Source organism: Sturnira hondurensis, unplaced genomic scaffold (assembly GCF_014824575.4).
Source record: "Sturnira hondurensis isolate 20B ecotype Veracruz unplaced genomic scaffold, ASM1482457v3 Scaffold0014854, whole genome shotgun sequence".
Taxonomy (NCBI): domain Eukaryota; kingdom Metazoa; phylum Chordata; class Mammalia; order Chiroptera; family Phyllostomidae; genus Sturnira; species Sturnira hondurensis.
The window spans coordinates 10,207,570-10,222,524 of record NW_028087485.1 but is presented as its reverse complement, the minus strand read 5'-3'; the positions used below and the strand labels follow the sequence as shown (position 1 = coordinate 10,222,524).

General features: G+C 43.2%; 1 protein-coding gene across 3 annotated transcripts in view; it reads left to right on the top strand.

The window, feature by feature from the left end:
* Positions 1-14,955, top strand: part of CNNM2 (cyclin and CBS domain divalent metal cation transport mediator 2) — a 139,276-nt gene that overhangs the window by 23,619 nt on the left and 100,702 nt on the right. The window lies entirely within an intron of this gene.

The following is a 14,955-nucleotide window of genomic DNA, read 5'->3' as shown; positions in this document are numbered from 1 at the left end:
TTTTATATTTATCTATACTTTTCTATATTTTCTAAAGTAAGCAGACAGTACTTAATTTAATCAAGGTTAAATTTTGTAAAAAAAATCAAGACTGCTACATTGTAAATTATCTTTCTCCTTTAATAATGAGTTATCAACCATGAGTAAAGATTGTGTGTGTGTGTGTGTGTGTGTGTGTGTGTATGTCCTGGGCCCCCACAAACTTTTATTTAAAGGTTTTGCCATCTCCTTTTAAAAAGCATCATCCTACAAAGTCTCCTTTGCCCATCTCTGTCTATAGTAATCTGCTCCTTTTTCCATTTCATGTGAAAAAAGCAGAGATAGGAAGAGAGAATAGAGAAAATAATTAAAACGTCTTATTTTCTAGATGAGCGTTAAATGTTTTGCCTAAGAGCAGTTGTGTAGTGGGTGACACAGTACTAGAACCTGGGTCTCCTGGTTCTTAATCCAGCACTATTTCCAACTGCCTGTTCCTGACCCTGAACCAATAATACAAAACACAAGGCAAATATGTATTACCTCAAATAAAGTACACATTTCTTGCCAGTAGAAAGAAAGCATATATTAGTTTTTGTTTTGCGTGCATTCCTTTATTCATTTATCCAAGAGGCAAATCGGCCTCTTTTCTGCGCCTGCCCCTCTCGTATCCTTCAAGCTCTAGTCATACTAATACACAGCGCTTTGCTCCCTACCTCTCAGTCTTGCTGTGTGCTTTGGCTTGCTGCACTCTTCCTTCCCTTTTTAATTTGTTGTTAAATTAAATTATTATTATTTGACAAATAAAATTGTATATTTAAGGTATACGTGATGATTTGATATATGTTTATCTTGTGACATGATTACCACAATCAGATTAACATATTCATTACCTCCCATAGTTTCGTTGTGCATGGTGAGGACACTTGTGATCTACCCTCATAGTAGATTTCAGTATATAGTACATTATTGTGAACTACACCAAAGTCAGCATGCTGTACACTAGGTCTTCAGAACTTACTTATAACTGAGAGTTTGTACACGTTGGTTAACATCTTCCCCTTTCTCCCATCCCCAGCCTCTGGTGACCACCGTTTTACATTCTGTTACTATGAGTTCTACTTTTTTTTTTTTTAAGATTTTTATTTATTTATTTATCTTTAGAGGGGAAGGAGAGAGGGAGAGAAACATCAATGTTTGGTTGCCTTTCATGCATCCTCTGCTGGGAATTGGCCTGCAGGGAACTGGCCTGCAACCCAGGCATGTGCCCTGACTGGGAATCAAACCGCGATCCTCTGGTTCACAGGCCTGTGCTCAATCCACTGAGCTACACCAGCCAGAGCTACTTTTTTTTTTTTTTTAAGATACACAAATAAGATCATGCAATCTTTGTCGTCTTCTGGCTGGCTTATTTCACTTACATGGATCTCTGGGTTCATCCACATTGTTGCAAATGGCAAGATTTCCTTATTTTTTTAAGACTGAATAATAATATTCCATGTGTGTGGGCATGTATATATTCTCTTTATCTGTTGATATGTACTTAGTTTGTTTCCATATTTTGGCTATTGTAAATCATGGCACAATAAATATGGAGTGCAGATATCTCTTCAAGATGGTGATTTTATTTCCTTTGGAATAAATGAGATGGCTAGGTCTTATAGTAGTTCTATTTTTAATTTTTGAAGTATTCCCTACCATTTTCCATAGCAGCTGTACCAGTTTACATTCTCGCTAGCAGGGCAGAGGGTTCTCTTTTCTCTACATCCTCACCAATACTTGTCATCTTTTGGCTTAAAAAAAAAACCCTTTTATTTATTTATTTATTTATTTATTTATTTATGTATTTGAAGGCGGGAAGAGAGAGAAAGGTCCATTTGTTGTTCCATTTGTTTATGCATTCCCTGGTTGGTCTTTGTACGGGCCCTGGCTGGGTCCCAGCCCTGCAGCCCTGGACTGTCAGGATGACCCTCTCACCGACTGAGACACTGGCCAGGGCCTTGACTTTTTGATAATAGCCATCCTACCAGACGTGAGGTGATATCTCATTATGGTTTTTAACTTGCATTTCCATGATGATTAATGATACGGAGCATCTTTTCATATACCTGTTTGCCATTTGTATGCCCTTGGGAAAATGTCTATTCAGGTCCTTTGCCCATTTTTAAAATCAAGTTATCTTTTTTTGTTGTTATTGGGTTGTATGAATTATTTACATAGTTTGGATATTAATCCCTTATCAGATGTATGACTTGCAAATATATATTTTTTATTCTGTAGGTTGCCTTTCATTTTGTTGATTGTTGTGTGGAAACTTTTTAGTTTGATGTAGTTCTTCTATTTCTTTTTTCTTTTGCTTTTGTCGCCTGTGCTTTTTGTGTTGATTCCAAAAAATAATTTCCAAAACTGATGCCATGGAGCCTTTTCCCTACTTCCCTTCTCTTGACTGTTGTGCTAGCTGAGCCGCAGGGGCATAGGAGGTCTTTACCTGCCTACCTTCAAGCAGAGTTGGGCGCCCTCTTCTGTTATTATAGTGCCCTGTTCATACATCATACCACTGTGGGGGATAATTTTCCTTTTGGTTGTTTACAGTTATATTCTCCTGTATGGACTGAGAGCTCATTGAGGTCAGGAGTTTTGTTTGGTTCACCTCTGGGCTTGCTACTTAGAATACTCACTCAATCAGCGTTTGCTTTATCACTGAAGCCATTTCAACTCTGTGGTCACTGAGTGCTTTATTGTAAAGAACAAAGATGGCTGCGACTCACTCAGACCTCTACGTCCCTCTCGTTCTGACAGTGTCCATAAATATTTGTATAATGTGCAAGGCGCTGTAGAAAATAGAAAGCTATTTCATAGGTCATGCAGGTCCTTAGCAGCACAGGGGAAAAGCCTGACTGTAGTTATAAAAAAGAAGAGTTAATTGGTGCAATAGGGAACATTATAAAGTGCTTTAGTAGTGAGAGGATGGATTTGCTCTCGGTAGGTGTCGAAGGAGGCCAGAGGCTGGGGCAAGGGTCCGAGCATTTCATTAGTTGGGGGAACAACCTTGGGGAAGGCGTAGATCAGAAGAGTCGACCTCTTGCTTTGACTGTCTTGCAGGGTCTCAGCCTTGTTTGTAGCGTCCATGCAGGTGGTTCTCTGTGCAGACTGATTGCTGTCCCGAGTCTTTTCCATCTTCCCTTTGGGGACTCCTGGGATACCTTTACTGATACGGATTGAAATCTGTATTATCATCGGGAAAGTCTCTTACTGGGAACTTTCTGCCGCAGAAGACTTTTTAAAGCACCTGTGGTAACTGCTGTTTCAAGCAAAGTATTTTTCCGTGAAGGTCAGTCCGCCACTGCCTGTGCAGCCCTCTGGGCCCAAACTCTTCACTCTCAGATGGGGTGGGTTAGCCTACGGGGAAGTACATTAATAATTGAAAACTGATGACGCAGAATTGCCTCAATTCTGAACTTTATTGTTTTTTTTTGTAGCCTGAAAGAGCTACTTAACTGCTTTGACTTACATCCGGGATAGGACTTGAAGAGCATTGAGAAAAGGGTGGGGACTTTAATAGGGTACTTACTTTCCAGCTATTTACCTTTCAAATAGGGAGAAAATTCTGCAACGGATTAACACAAGGTACCAAATTGGAAAAAGCAATATTGCGTTCTGAGAAAGAACTAAATATATGCATTTTAATATATCAATTTTCATTTCTCCCTTTAAAATACATTTCTGCTTATATTTTGAATAACTATTCCCCAAATGCCAGGACTTTTGGAAAGGTAGGAAGTGTGAACCATTAAACAACTGATTGTTTTTTTTATAAATACTGGCTTGCTCTGAACAAGTTTATAGTTACTAACCTCATTGCCATAAATTCTCCAGTCATATGTTTTTGTAATCCCCTCTTTGGCGTACGTTTTAATCGCTTTCTTACTGCTTCATAGGTGCTGTAATCCTTTTACAATTTCCAGGGTTTTAAAATAAACCTGTAAAAGGTTTGGCTTTATATTTAAGAGCCGCGTTTCACAGTGTTCCAAAGCTGTGAATAAGTTCGGGCAGGCAAACCCTTTTGAAGTGGAATGGCTGTGTTTCTGTGCCGTAGAAAAATGTATCAGTCTTTCAGTGTTTCACATGGTGATGGTTTTAGACACTGGCTAGGATTTTTAAAATATTTGGAAGTACTTACAAAGAAGAAATGTAGGCAAACACTAGAGAAACACAGGTAAACATACCTGTCTCGTAATTTCCTGTTACCAGGTTTCAGAAGACCATCTCTTGTGTGAGACACACCACACTTCTTTTTCTGAGTAAGATCGTCACCTATCCTCTTGGAGCTGACAGTTGGGTGACATCTGCGATAGACATGAATCAAATAATCACACAGATAATCTCGCCATCGTGGGATGTGCTCTGGAGCAAATGCACTTAGCACTGGGAGAGGATATTGGCAGGTGGGAGGCGAGGGAAGGAAGAGACCTTTGAGTGACTTCAGATTTGACAGATATGTAGGTGCCAACTAGGGTAAATTTGGGTGTGGAAAAGAGAATATTACAGGGAGTCATGATAACGTGTGCGGTAACATTATATACTCAGGGAACTCAAGAAGGTTAGTGTGGCTGGGACAGAGAGAATTCATGTCTGCTGGCGGGTAGGGCATGGCACCGAGTGCAGCTGGAGAAGTGAGCAGGCACTAAACCAGCCCACCTGTTGCGGGGGCAGTGATGTAGGTTTGAAGTGCTGGGATTGTAAGAGTCAGACATGATTAGAGATGCATTTTGAAAAACACCCCTGTCTTCTGTATGGAAGTCTCCTGGAGAGAGATGAGAAAGGATGAGGAGAGGCTGGCATTTGGGGGCTATGGAAGCAGAAGGCTGGGGAGAGATGGCTGCTGGGCCTACAGGGATGTTGGTTGGGATGGCGAGAGGTGGACGGATCTGACCGTGCTGAACGCGACAGGACTTTACCGAACTCCTTCTCAGGGATTCTCAGAGAGAGCCAAGTTATGGGTATTGAAATTGAGGCCCAAAGAGTCAAAGATCCTGTGATTAGTAAGCAGAAATAGACCTGGGACTTGGAGTTAGGTGTTTGACCTTGATGCTGTGGTCATTTTATGCCACTCCATCTTTTTCGGGGCAGAACCTTCGGTTTGGAGAATTTAGGTATCCTCTGACACCATGCCAACTAAGGTATTCAGCTCCTGTGCACTAAATCTAAATTTAGGCAACAAATGCTTATCTGATGACAAGTGTCGCTTTGTCAGGCTCACTAGATGCCGTTTCAATCGCTGCTACCACGGATGAGGGAACACACTCCATCCCAATTATTTGATTGAGAACAAGCTTGCTGCTACCACGGATGAGGGAACACACTCCATCCCAATTATTTGATTGAGAACAAGCTTGTTGTGTAAAATTTTCTGGAGCGGAGAGACAGCAGGAAGAGGCTGACAACTCTATCATTATATCAAGTTTATTAAGGGAACTTACATACCAGCCTCATCTTGGGCAGTTGGGAGGTGCCACGGATGTCCTCCATGCTGTGTGGCAGTTGCTCAGGGGTTATACAGGACAAGGCAGCATGGGTAGGGGTGCTGAGGCTCACCCACTCCAGATAAGGGGGCAAGGCCTTACATGCTTGCCCAGGGCTGGGCAATGGGCCGTTCCAGGAATCAGCATAAACCAGCACGCTGTGGGGTACAGGGGAGAGGTTGATCATACTGTCTCTGAGGGGATTTTCAGGAAGCAGTCTCTGTACTGGCCAAGATTTGGCTGGAAAACCTGGCAGGGGTCAGGCTGTGGAATAGTCTTTCCTCCATACTCCACCTCTCGGGACCAGCTCTTACAATCTCACGACCTCCCCCACCCCTTCTGCAAGGTGCCCTGAGTGGTCAGCGAGGATCTTCACTGGTAGGGAGGTAGCTCGTTTGGCAGCCAGACAGCCCGCAGCACCAATATAGAACATGCAAGAAGAAACGACGAAAGAGGCAACCCAAGTCTTAGTAACAGTCCCCCNCGCCCCCCCCCCCCCCCCCCCCGTGTGCTCTCCAGGGCCCGAACGAGTATGCTGACGGGTAGCCTAGACTTGGGGTTGGGTCACTTAGGGTGTTTATTTTAGCTTTCATGTGCGCTAACAAGAGGAAATACCAGCAGATTCATCTGGTGTAAACCCCCCGCCCCCACGACATGCAGTTTGGAAGGTGGTATAGTTACCCCTGTAACTGAACAACGGAAGTCTAAGGTCAGAAAGAAGTATTTAGTCAGGACTGGAATTGGGAGTTGCTTTTTTGAGTGTGATTCTCATAGCCTGGTTTTTGGTTGATATAGCCCTGGCTTTGGAAATCTGATCAGGTTGTGCAAACCATACATGTTGGCCCCAGAGGTGGTGCTTTTTGGCCTGAGAAGGTGACTAGGGGAGGATTATGCCAGACTGGGACCCCTACATTCACCCTTCTTCCAATGGAGTGTGCCAGTCCACATAATAGTACATCTCCATGGGCCCCAGCTGCACTGGGATGACTGCACTGGAGACCCAGCGCTTCCTCCCCACCCAGGGCCGTGGAGTAACTGACCCATTCTGGTGCATTGTGCCATTGCCGATTCCAGTAAGTGATCCTCGCCCCAGTGGCAGTAGGGCTCCGCGCCCGCAGTATCGCAGCTCGTTGGTCCATGGCAAGGGCTGGACTGTTGCTGTGTTTTGTGTTCCACACCTTCGCCGCACTGAGTGCCTCAGCCTGAGTTCCTGCTCTGGCATGTGGGGTAATAGGCCCTGCAGGTTGGTAACTTACCGTATTAACGCTCGGAAAAGCACCTTTGTTTACTCAACTGAGGTAGGTTTTCCAGTTAGCCGTTCTATCTGTTGCTTAAGGACATTGTGTGTTATTTTATTTTTATTTATTTGTATATATATTTATCAGTCCAGCTGCTTGTGGGTTTTAGGGGAGGTGGAACTTCCATTTAATATTGAGTTCTTTCCCCCATTTTTGTACAATACATCATGTTCTTTAAAATGTGACCCCCCAAGCTACTATCTATTCTGTGGGGGTACCCATATATAGGGTGGAGAAGAAGTAGGTTGGTATGAGAAATAATACACTCATGAGTAAATAATAAATAACACAAGCTGAAACTGTGTTTTGCATACTCACAACTGCATGCCTACTTTTACCCCATCCTGTAGAGTACTTAATTTGTTTAGTCCCCTTAGGGTGGCAGCTTACTTGGCCCGCCAACTTGGGCAGGCTTAAGTTAAACCAGAGGTGGTGTTGACACACAGCAGAGTGTATTTGGAGCCCTCGCTCAAGAGAAGGGGGTTCGCCTGCGTGGTCAGTTTGCCCATCCCTTGCTGTTGGGGGCTGTCATCAATAGAGGGACTCGAATTTGCTGACTCGAGCCACCGCCCTTAAATTCAGGCCCAGCACCTCCTCGTTGGCTATGTGCTGTCCTGCCTGGGTAGTATGGTGCTCACTTTTTTAATGTAACTTACCTGCAGTGTCTACTGACGGGTCAGTTATTAAAGCACCTATTTTTGCCAAAGCATCTGCTTTGTGATTACCTGCGGGTGTAGATACCATATGGGCAGGGTCGGGGAATACGGTGAGATCTGCTCCAGGGTCTTGTAGGTGAGCCCACATGCCTTTCCGCGTCTCTTGCTGCTGTAAAGGCGTGTTCATAACCATTCGACCTTCCACTGTCCAAGCACAGAGTCAGTCCTTTTAGAATGGCCCAGCTGTCAGTGGCCAAGGGTCATGTGTGTGTAACCATCTGACTGCTCTTAACTCAGCCCCTGGCTACTGTGGTTTGTTCTTGTTTCCATTTAACTAGTATCAGCAGACGGTCGAATGGCACCTGCTGCCCATGCAGACGGATTCTCCCCGCTAGAGCCATCAGTACACCAGGCCCAGCCAGAATTTCCCCTGTTCCTTCTGTGCGGGTGGCGGAGGCTGACACAAGGTAAAGACAGGAGCATTTGGAGGTCCGTATATTCGACAGGGCCTGATAGTTGCTGCATCTGTACAGACATAGGACCTTTTGACAGGGCCCTCCTCTGGTACAAATAGGCATGCCAGTCAGTCGGTGCAGGAGTCTGGTTGGTGGAACGCGTTGTCCATCCGCCCCTTTAGGGGAAGGGAGATTCTCATTGTAACTGGCGGCTCTTTAGTGGGAGGTCCTACCTGCAGAAGCGCTGTATTCACTGCCAGTAATTGCTGTCTTCTCAGAGTGTATCTGGTCTCTGCCACCTTCCATAGTTGGGACCAAAATCCAAGGGTCACTCACTCTTTTTGCTGTTTCTGTGTGATCCCCAGCTCACGCCTTCCAGGGTTACTAAAACATGTAATTCAAATGGCGGCCTGCCCTACCTACCACTTTGTGTGAGAGTCTAAGGATTTAATCCGTTTGACCAGTATTTTTGCTTGGTCAAAGGCAGCCTGTTGTTTGGCCCCTCACGTCCACATATGTCTCTTCTTCACTAGGTAACATAATGGGCAAAAGTATTTTGCTAAATGGGGCATAGAAGTTCACCAATATTCCAGAATTCCTACGAAAGCCTGTACCTCGTTTACATTTCTTAGTATGGGGTAGACTTGTACTATTCACGTATATAAAATTGTTTCTTAACAGTTGTGTTTTTGTGAGTTCATAAATCGGTAATATTTATAGGACAGTGAGGGACCTCATACGGATCAAATTTTAAAGTCTCCTATCACACCCACTAAAAAAGTATTTATTGAGCTGACTGTAATGTGCAAAGGTGCCAGGCTCACGGGGACATCGCAAGGGTGAGGATGTCTTGGCCCTGGCTTTGGTGCAGGATTTTGCAGCCATTTCTCAGCCCAGGAGAGACAGCACCAGTAGTCGTGGGGTAAGCTGGTGCTTTGAGAGAGATGAAAGAAGGCTATGAAGACCCACTTGGAGGGGGGCACTGCAAGGAGAACTCGGCTGCTGAGGAGGACCTTGAGAGACTGGGCAGGCTTTCTGCCGGCAGAGATTTGCCGGGTTGAAAGGCAGTTCCATTTTCAGTTTACTGAGGAAAACTAAATTCCATACTGTTTTCCCTAGTGGTTGTACCAGTCTGCAATCCCACCAACAGTGCCCTAGGGTCCCCTTTTCTCCACATCCTCTCCAACACTTGTTGTTTGTTGCTTTGTTTATGATGGCCGTTCTCAGTGGTGTGAGGCGGTACCTCACTGTGGTTTTAATTTGCATCTCTCTGGTATTACACCAATTTTGTAATTAATATATTTGCCCAGGGACTTTTTTTAAATACTAGAGAGAAACAAAAGAAAATCAAAGTTTCCCAAATGTTTTTCATGAGCTTTTATTCTATAATCAGAAAGAAGTGATATAAACATTAATATAAAATAATGATTTTGAACAAGTGGTCATAAGTGGTTTACTTCAGATGGCCGGGGTTTTTATCAAATGGATCACAACACACTTTACTTAATGGAAAAATTATTTGGTAGCATATAGTAACTAATGTTTACCTTCATCTTGGAGCCATTTAAAAAAAAAAGATACAGGGGCCGGCAGAAGTAATGGCTGCATGAGTGTTGTTGGTGGGGTAATGATATGGGTGTAATAATTTATAGTTTTAATTTGAACATTTTGCCTAAAATGTCATATGGTGTGCTTGGGTGTGGCATTGCTGTGTTACACAATTACATGCTTATGATTTTGTAATAAAAGGGGGGCATTATTTGTGCCAGATCTTGTACATCACGTAGGGAAATCTCCACATTGAGAGGGGCAAGAACAAAGTTCTGGGAGTTTGCACCGCAGTCAAACAGCAGATCAGTTGAAGTGAACTCGAACTCTCTCTGATGAGAACGTTGACACAATTTCATCATTCCTATGAAAATACTTCTACATCGCTTAGTAAGTGGTATGAGCAAGTAAAATGGGAAGAGGACTAACTAAGGAGTTCCAAAAGGGGGCGCCTTTTCAGTATTTAAAAAAACCTCCCTGTCTTTAATATTTCCCCCATTACCGTCACCCCCTTTCCTAGGCCTAGCAGGAAGGCACGGTAACGTGAAGTGATCCCTGCCCCTTGGGCTGACTCTCGTGGTTCAAGTTCAGATAGCCATCTAGTGGAAAGAAGACTCTTTAAGAATGACTTTCCCTTAGACATCCAATATCATGTTTGTTCAGTTGGCTTGTCCAAACAATTTTTCTGTTTCCACCAGCGCAGGATCAACTTAGCATGAAGAGTAAAGCTGTTCTCCATCTGCTTTATCTGCCGTTCTTAATTAGAACCTGATGACAGAAATCAACTTTGATTCAGGCCTGATTGTTCCCGGAGAATTTCATTATTATTGTAGATTTTTTTCTTTTTTATTAACTACATTGATTCTGAGCATCTATCTACATGACAGAATTGTAGGAAAAAGGAGAAGTAATTTTTTTCATTTAAACATTCACCATCTGCTCTGCTAGATGTTGTGGGTATATTAAAGTTGCTTATAGTCTGGTAGGGAAGATAAAGCGTACTCAGAAATAATTTTAATACACATATAATATGGTAAGTGCTCAAAGAGACAGATACAAATATGTGAACATTCAAAGAAGGCAGTTATTATTTCCGGTCATTGAATCATATTTTTTTAGTTCTCTTTTAGCTGAACAAGTGGACCATCGTTTGTGTGCTTTATTTGACTTTATTTAGGATAAGTGAAGGAAAGAGGCAGATATTTGGATCCCAATCCTTTAGGCAAGTGATGAACCTCAGAGTGGCCTAGTGGTTTTTAAAAACTATTCCACAAACAGTTAATGAGCTTGTCCTCAAGGAGTTTGCCTTCTACCAACTGTGATGACATGTAATTTTATGTATAAAATAAAGTAATATTAAAAGCCACTTACTGAAACACTTAATTGGGCTAATTAGATGTTCCTAATGCAGAAATGGAGAGAGTAGTATTGGTGTCAGGTGTCCTGTAATGAATTAGCTGGCAGGGAGACCTAGTTACCTCGACAAACTGCATCACCTAGGAAGATGGTGGGACACAGCAGGAAAACTAAATTTGGCTCTACTCTTTGCTAGCTCCAGGCCTTTTTAAGTTTTACTTTGCCTTTTTGTTCCTTAGCCTTCTCATCTTTAAAATTCCTCAGAGGGATTAAATGAGATATTATACATAATAAGGCACCTCACACATAACTCTCAATAGAGGAGGTTTGTCTCCACCCAGTCTGGCCTTGTTTGAGGACCAGCCATTAAAGGATACAAATTAAAAATGCTCTCAATGTTCTCCCCTGCCCCCTGCCTTTTGCAAATGAACCTCTTAGTCTCAAATTGGGATGGTGTATATTTATTTACTAAAATCACAGATGTTTAATGTAGTTGTCTAATTATTTGCAGGTCTGTGTCAAAAGACCAGTAGCCAATTATCTGACTCTTTCCCAGGGGTGTGGAATCACTTCCTCCAGTTTTAACAATAATACTTGCTGTTTCACTCAAAATTGAACTGATTAACATCTCATGATTTCTTCGTTGAAAATTGCCAGCAGATTTCTTTTAATCCTCCGTAGTGTCTGCTTCACTGTTTAAAAGCTTGTTTATTCTAAAGTTTTGAGTCAGCTTTTTTATTCTTGTCAGTGTTTGGCTTCTAGGTTCTCTAGCTCAGAGATTCATTTGGGGGAGAGTTAAATTCCATGTGATGCAAACTGTAATTTCAAAAAGAAATTGCATTGTCTTACCTTCTCTGAAAATAAGAGCAAAATATTTTTAGAAGTTATGAAATGAAAATCCTGGAGTCTAGAATTTGAGAAGTTGTAGAGTTGCTAGAACGTCTCCAAGCTTCAAGGTCTCTCTGTTGCCTGTGTTCCGTTCTAGCAAGAGTGACTTAGATAAAAGGTAGCCGCTACCACAGCTGAAGTTCTCCATCTTAAGTAGGATTTTGCCAGAAAGGCTTTTAGAGATGATATTATTTCTAGTTTGGGAATTTTGTGCCGGTTGAAATTTGTCATTGTTTAAGGTATATGGAGCGTATTTTCTTGGGACTCATTAAATTCCACTGTCTTTTTAACTTGCAGGTTTCATACTCAGTTGTCAAAAGTTTGCTTGTGCTCAGCGTTGAAATGTGGTTTTTGTGATGTCTGTGTTTGCTCCGTTAAATTGGAGAAACCTGGAATGAATAATCTACAGATGCTTTCTGAAAAATTGCAAGGGACTTCAATAAGGGTTTGTCGAAGGAGGTATGAGTTCTAAGGTTTAGATTTTTGCCACTATTCATGCCAAGGTGGAATAGGCTTCTGTTTAGACAGTGGGACTTTTGTCACTCGACATTATAAATATGCATTGAGTGCCTGGTATGTGTAGGCTGTGTGAAGAATAGATAGATGAATGACACAGTGTTTTCCTCAAGGAATTTGTCACAGAATTAGGAGGTTAGAAGTTAAGGAGACTAAGATAAAAAGTGCTGGGCACAATGTGGTGGGAAGGTGGAAAGGAAGAAGCAATCTTGGGAATGGGGTGGGATGGAGACGTTTCCAGGAGGAGGTCCTTGCTTCAGGAGGCTTCTAGGAGCACCTAGCAAAGGCATTGAGTGGAAGTGCCTGGGGGCATGTAGAGAGCTGTGAGCTGCTTGGTGGTCCACTGGGCTATTTGCAGTCTTCCTCCTCCTTTTAAAACAGCTTATTCTATGGAGCAGAGAGAAAGAAGGAGCTTCTACCCTTTGTGACAGCATGGATGGGACTGGAGAGCATTATGCTAAGTGAAACAAGCCAGGCAGTGAGGGACAAATACCATATGATCTCACCTTTAACTGGAACATAATCAACAAAAGAAAAAAGCAAACAAAATATAACCAGAGACATTTAAATTAAGAATGATCCAACAATAGCCAGAGGGGAGGAAGCAGGGGACGGTGGGGAGAAGGATTTTCAGGAATTACTATAAAGGACACATAGACAACACCAAGGGGGAGGGTGGAAGCAAAAGCAAGGCAGGGAGGTGGGTTTGGCTGGGGTGAGGGGTGAGGGGAGAAAATGCAGACAACTGTGACTGAACAACAACAAAGTAATTTAAAAAAATAAAGCAGCTTCAACTAAAAAAATTGCACAATGACTATTACATTAAAAACAGTTTATTTAGATATAATTTACATACCATAAATCCCACCTGTTGTAAGTGCACAAGTCAATGATTTTTAAGGTAAATGAATGGAGTTGTGCAGCTGCCGCTGTGATCCAATTTTAGAACATTTGTTTTTCCCCCGCAGAGTTGCCTCCAGCCCCATGCAACTACTGATTTGCTTTCTGTCTCCATAGATTTCCCTTTTCTAGAAACTTCATATAAATGGAATCATATAATGATATATAATATGAAATATACATTTGGTCTTTACCTACATCTCTGGCCCTGAGTTTATAAAACTCGTATTTTCTAAGTTATAAGAGTGATAAAGGTGGCTTGATATTTATAACAAACCCTTTCAGCCACTTCTCAAAAGCACTTAAGGATGGGGGCTGGCTCAGGGGGACCAAAGGTATGATTGGAGGGTTGGTATTTTAGTCCCCACCCCCACACTCTGGGGAGGGGACAGGGGTTGGAGATTGAGTTCTGTGCCCAGCTGCCAATGATTGAATCACTTGTGCTCTGGTGATGAAGCTTCTATAAAACCCAAAAGGAGGGTTTCGGAGACCTCCCACATTAGTGAACCAGAATGGGTCTCTGTGCCACTGTGCCGGGCCCCAAACTCTGCAGGGACAGAAGCTCCTTTGTTTGGGACCTCGCATTGTGCGTCTCTTCATTCACATCCTTTGTGATACACTGGTCATCTAGTAAGTAAACTGCTTGCCTGAGTTCTGTGAGCTGCTAAGGAAAATTCATGGAACCCAAGGAGGCGGTGGTGGGAACCTCTGGTCTATGGTCAGTTGGTCAGAAGCACGGGCAACAACCTGGGCTTGCCACTGGGACCTGAAGTGCGGAGGCAGGCGTGTGGGACGGACCCCTCACTTTGTCGAGCTCTCTCTGGGTAGATAGAGTTAGAATTGAATGGAATTGTAGGAACCCCCAGTTCTTGGTGTTTTCTGTGCAAAATGAGTTCCTGCGACTTCCGGCCAAGATGGAGGCGTAGGTAGACACACTGTGCCTCCTTGCACAACCAAAATTAAGGACAACAAAAGTTTAGAAATAAAAGAAACAACCAGAACTGACAGAAAATTGAACTGTACAGAAGTCCAACAACCATTCATCCAGATAGGTAAGAGGGGTGGAATCAGCGGCTGGGGGAGAGGGGTCACAGCAGGAAAAAGCGGTGGCTGGTGGACCTGGGTGTGGGGTGGCAATGAGCAGACCCAGTGAGGCACGCAAGGCAGCTGGCTGAACATGGTCACACATTCGTGCGCAGATAAACCAGGTGAAAGAAAAAAGGCAGTGAGACAGACCGTACAGCCCAGGGCCCAGTGCAGGGAAATAAAACCTAAAAGCACTGATTGAAACCACTTGTGGGGGTTGAGGTGCTGGGAGAGACTCCCAGCCTCATAGTTTGTTGGAGAGACCCACAGGGTCCTAGAAAATACACAAACCCACCCACACGGGAACCAGCACCAGAAGGGACCAATTTGCTTGTGGGAAGCAGTGAAAGGGACTGAAACCCAAGAGAGCAGAGCAAGCACCATTGTTCCCTCTCGGACCCCGCCCCCACATACAGCCCAGGGACTGGGTTGCCTTGCCCTGGTGAACACCTAAGGCTCCGCCCCTCACTAAGTAACAGGTGCTACAAGACTATTAAAAAAAAAAGGCTCAAATGGAAGAACAGATCAAAGCCCCAGAGCCAATACATTTAAGAGACCAAGAGATAGCCAACCGATCAGATGCACAGTTCAAAGCACTGGTGATCAGGATGCTCACAGAATTAATTGATTTCAGTCACAAATTAGTTGAAAAACTGAAGGCTGCACTAAGTGAAATGAAGGAAAATAGTGAACCATTAGTGATGGGAAGAAAACTGGGACTCAAATCAATGGAATGGATCAGAAGGAAGAAAGA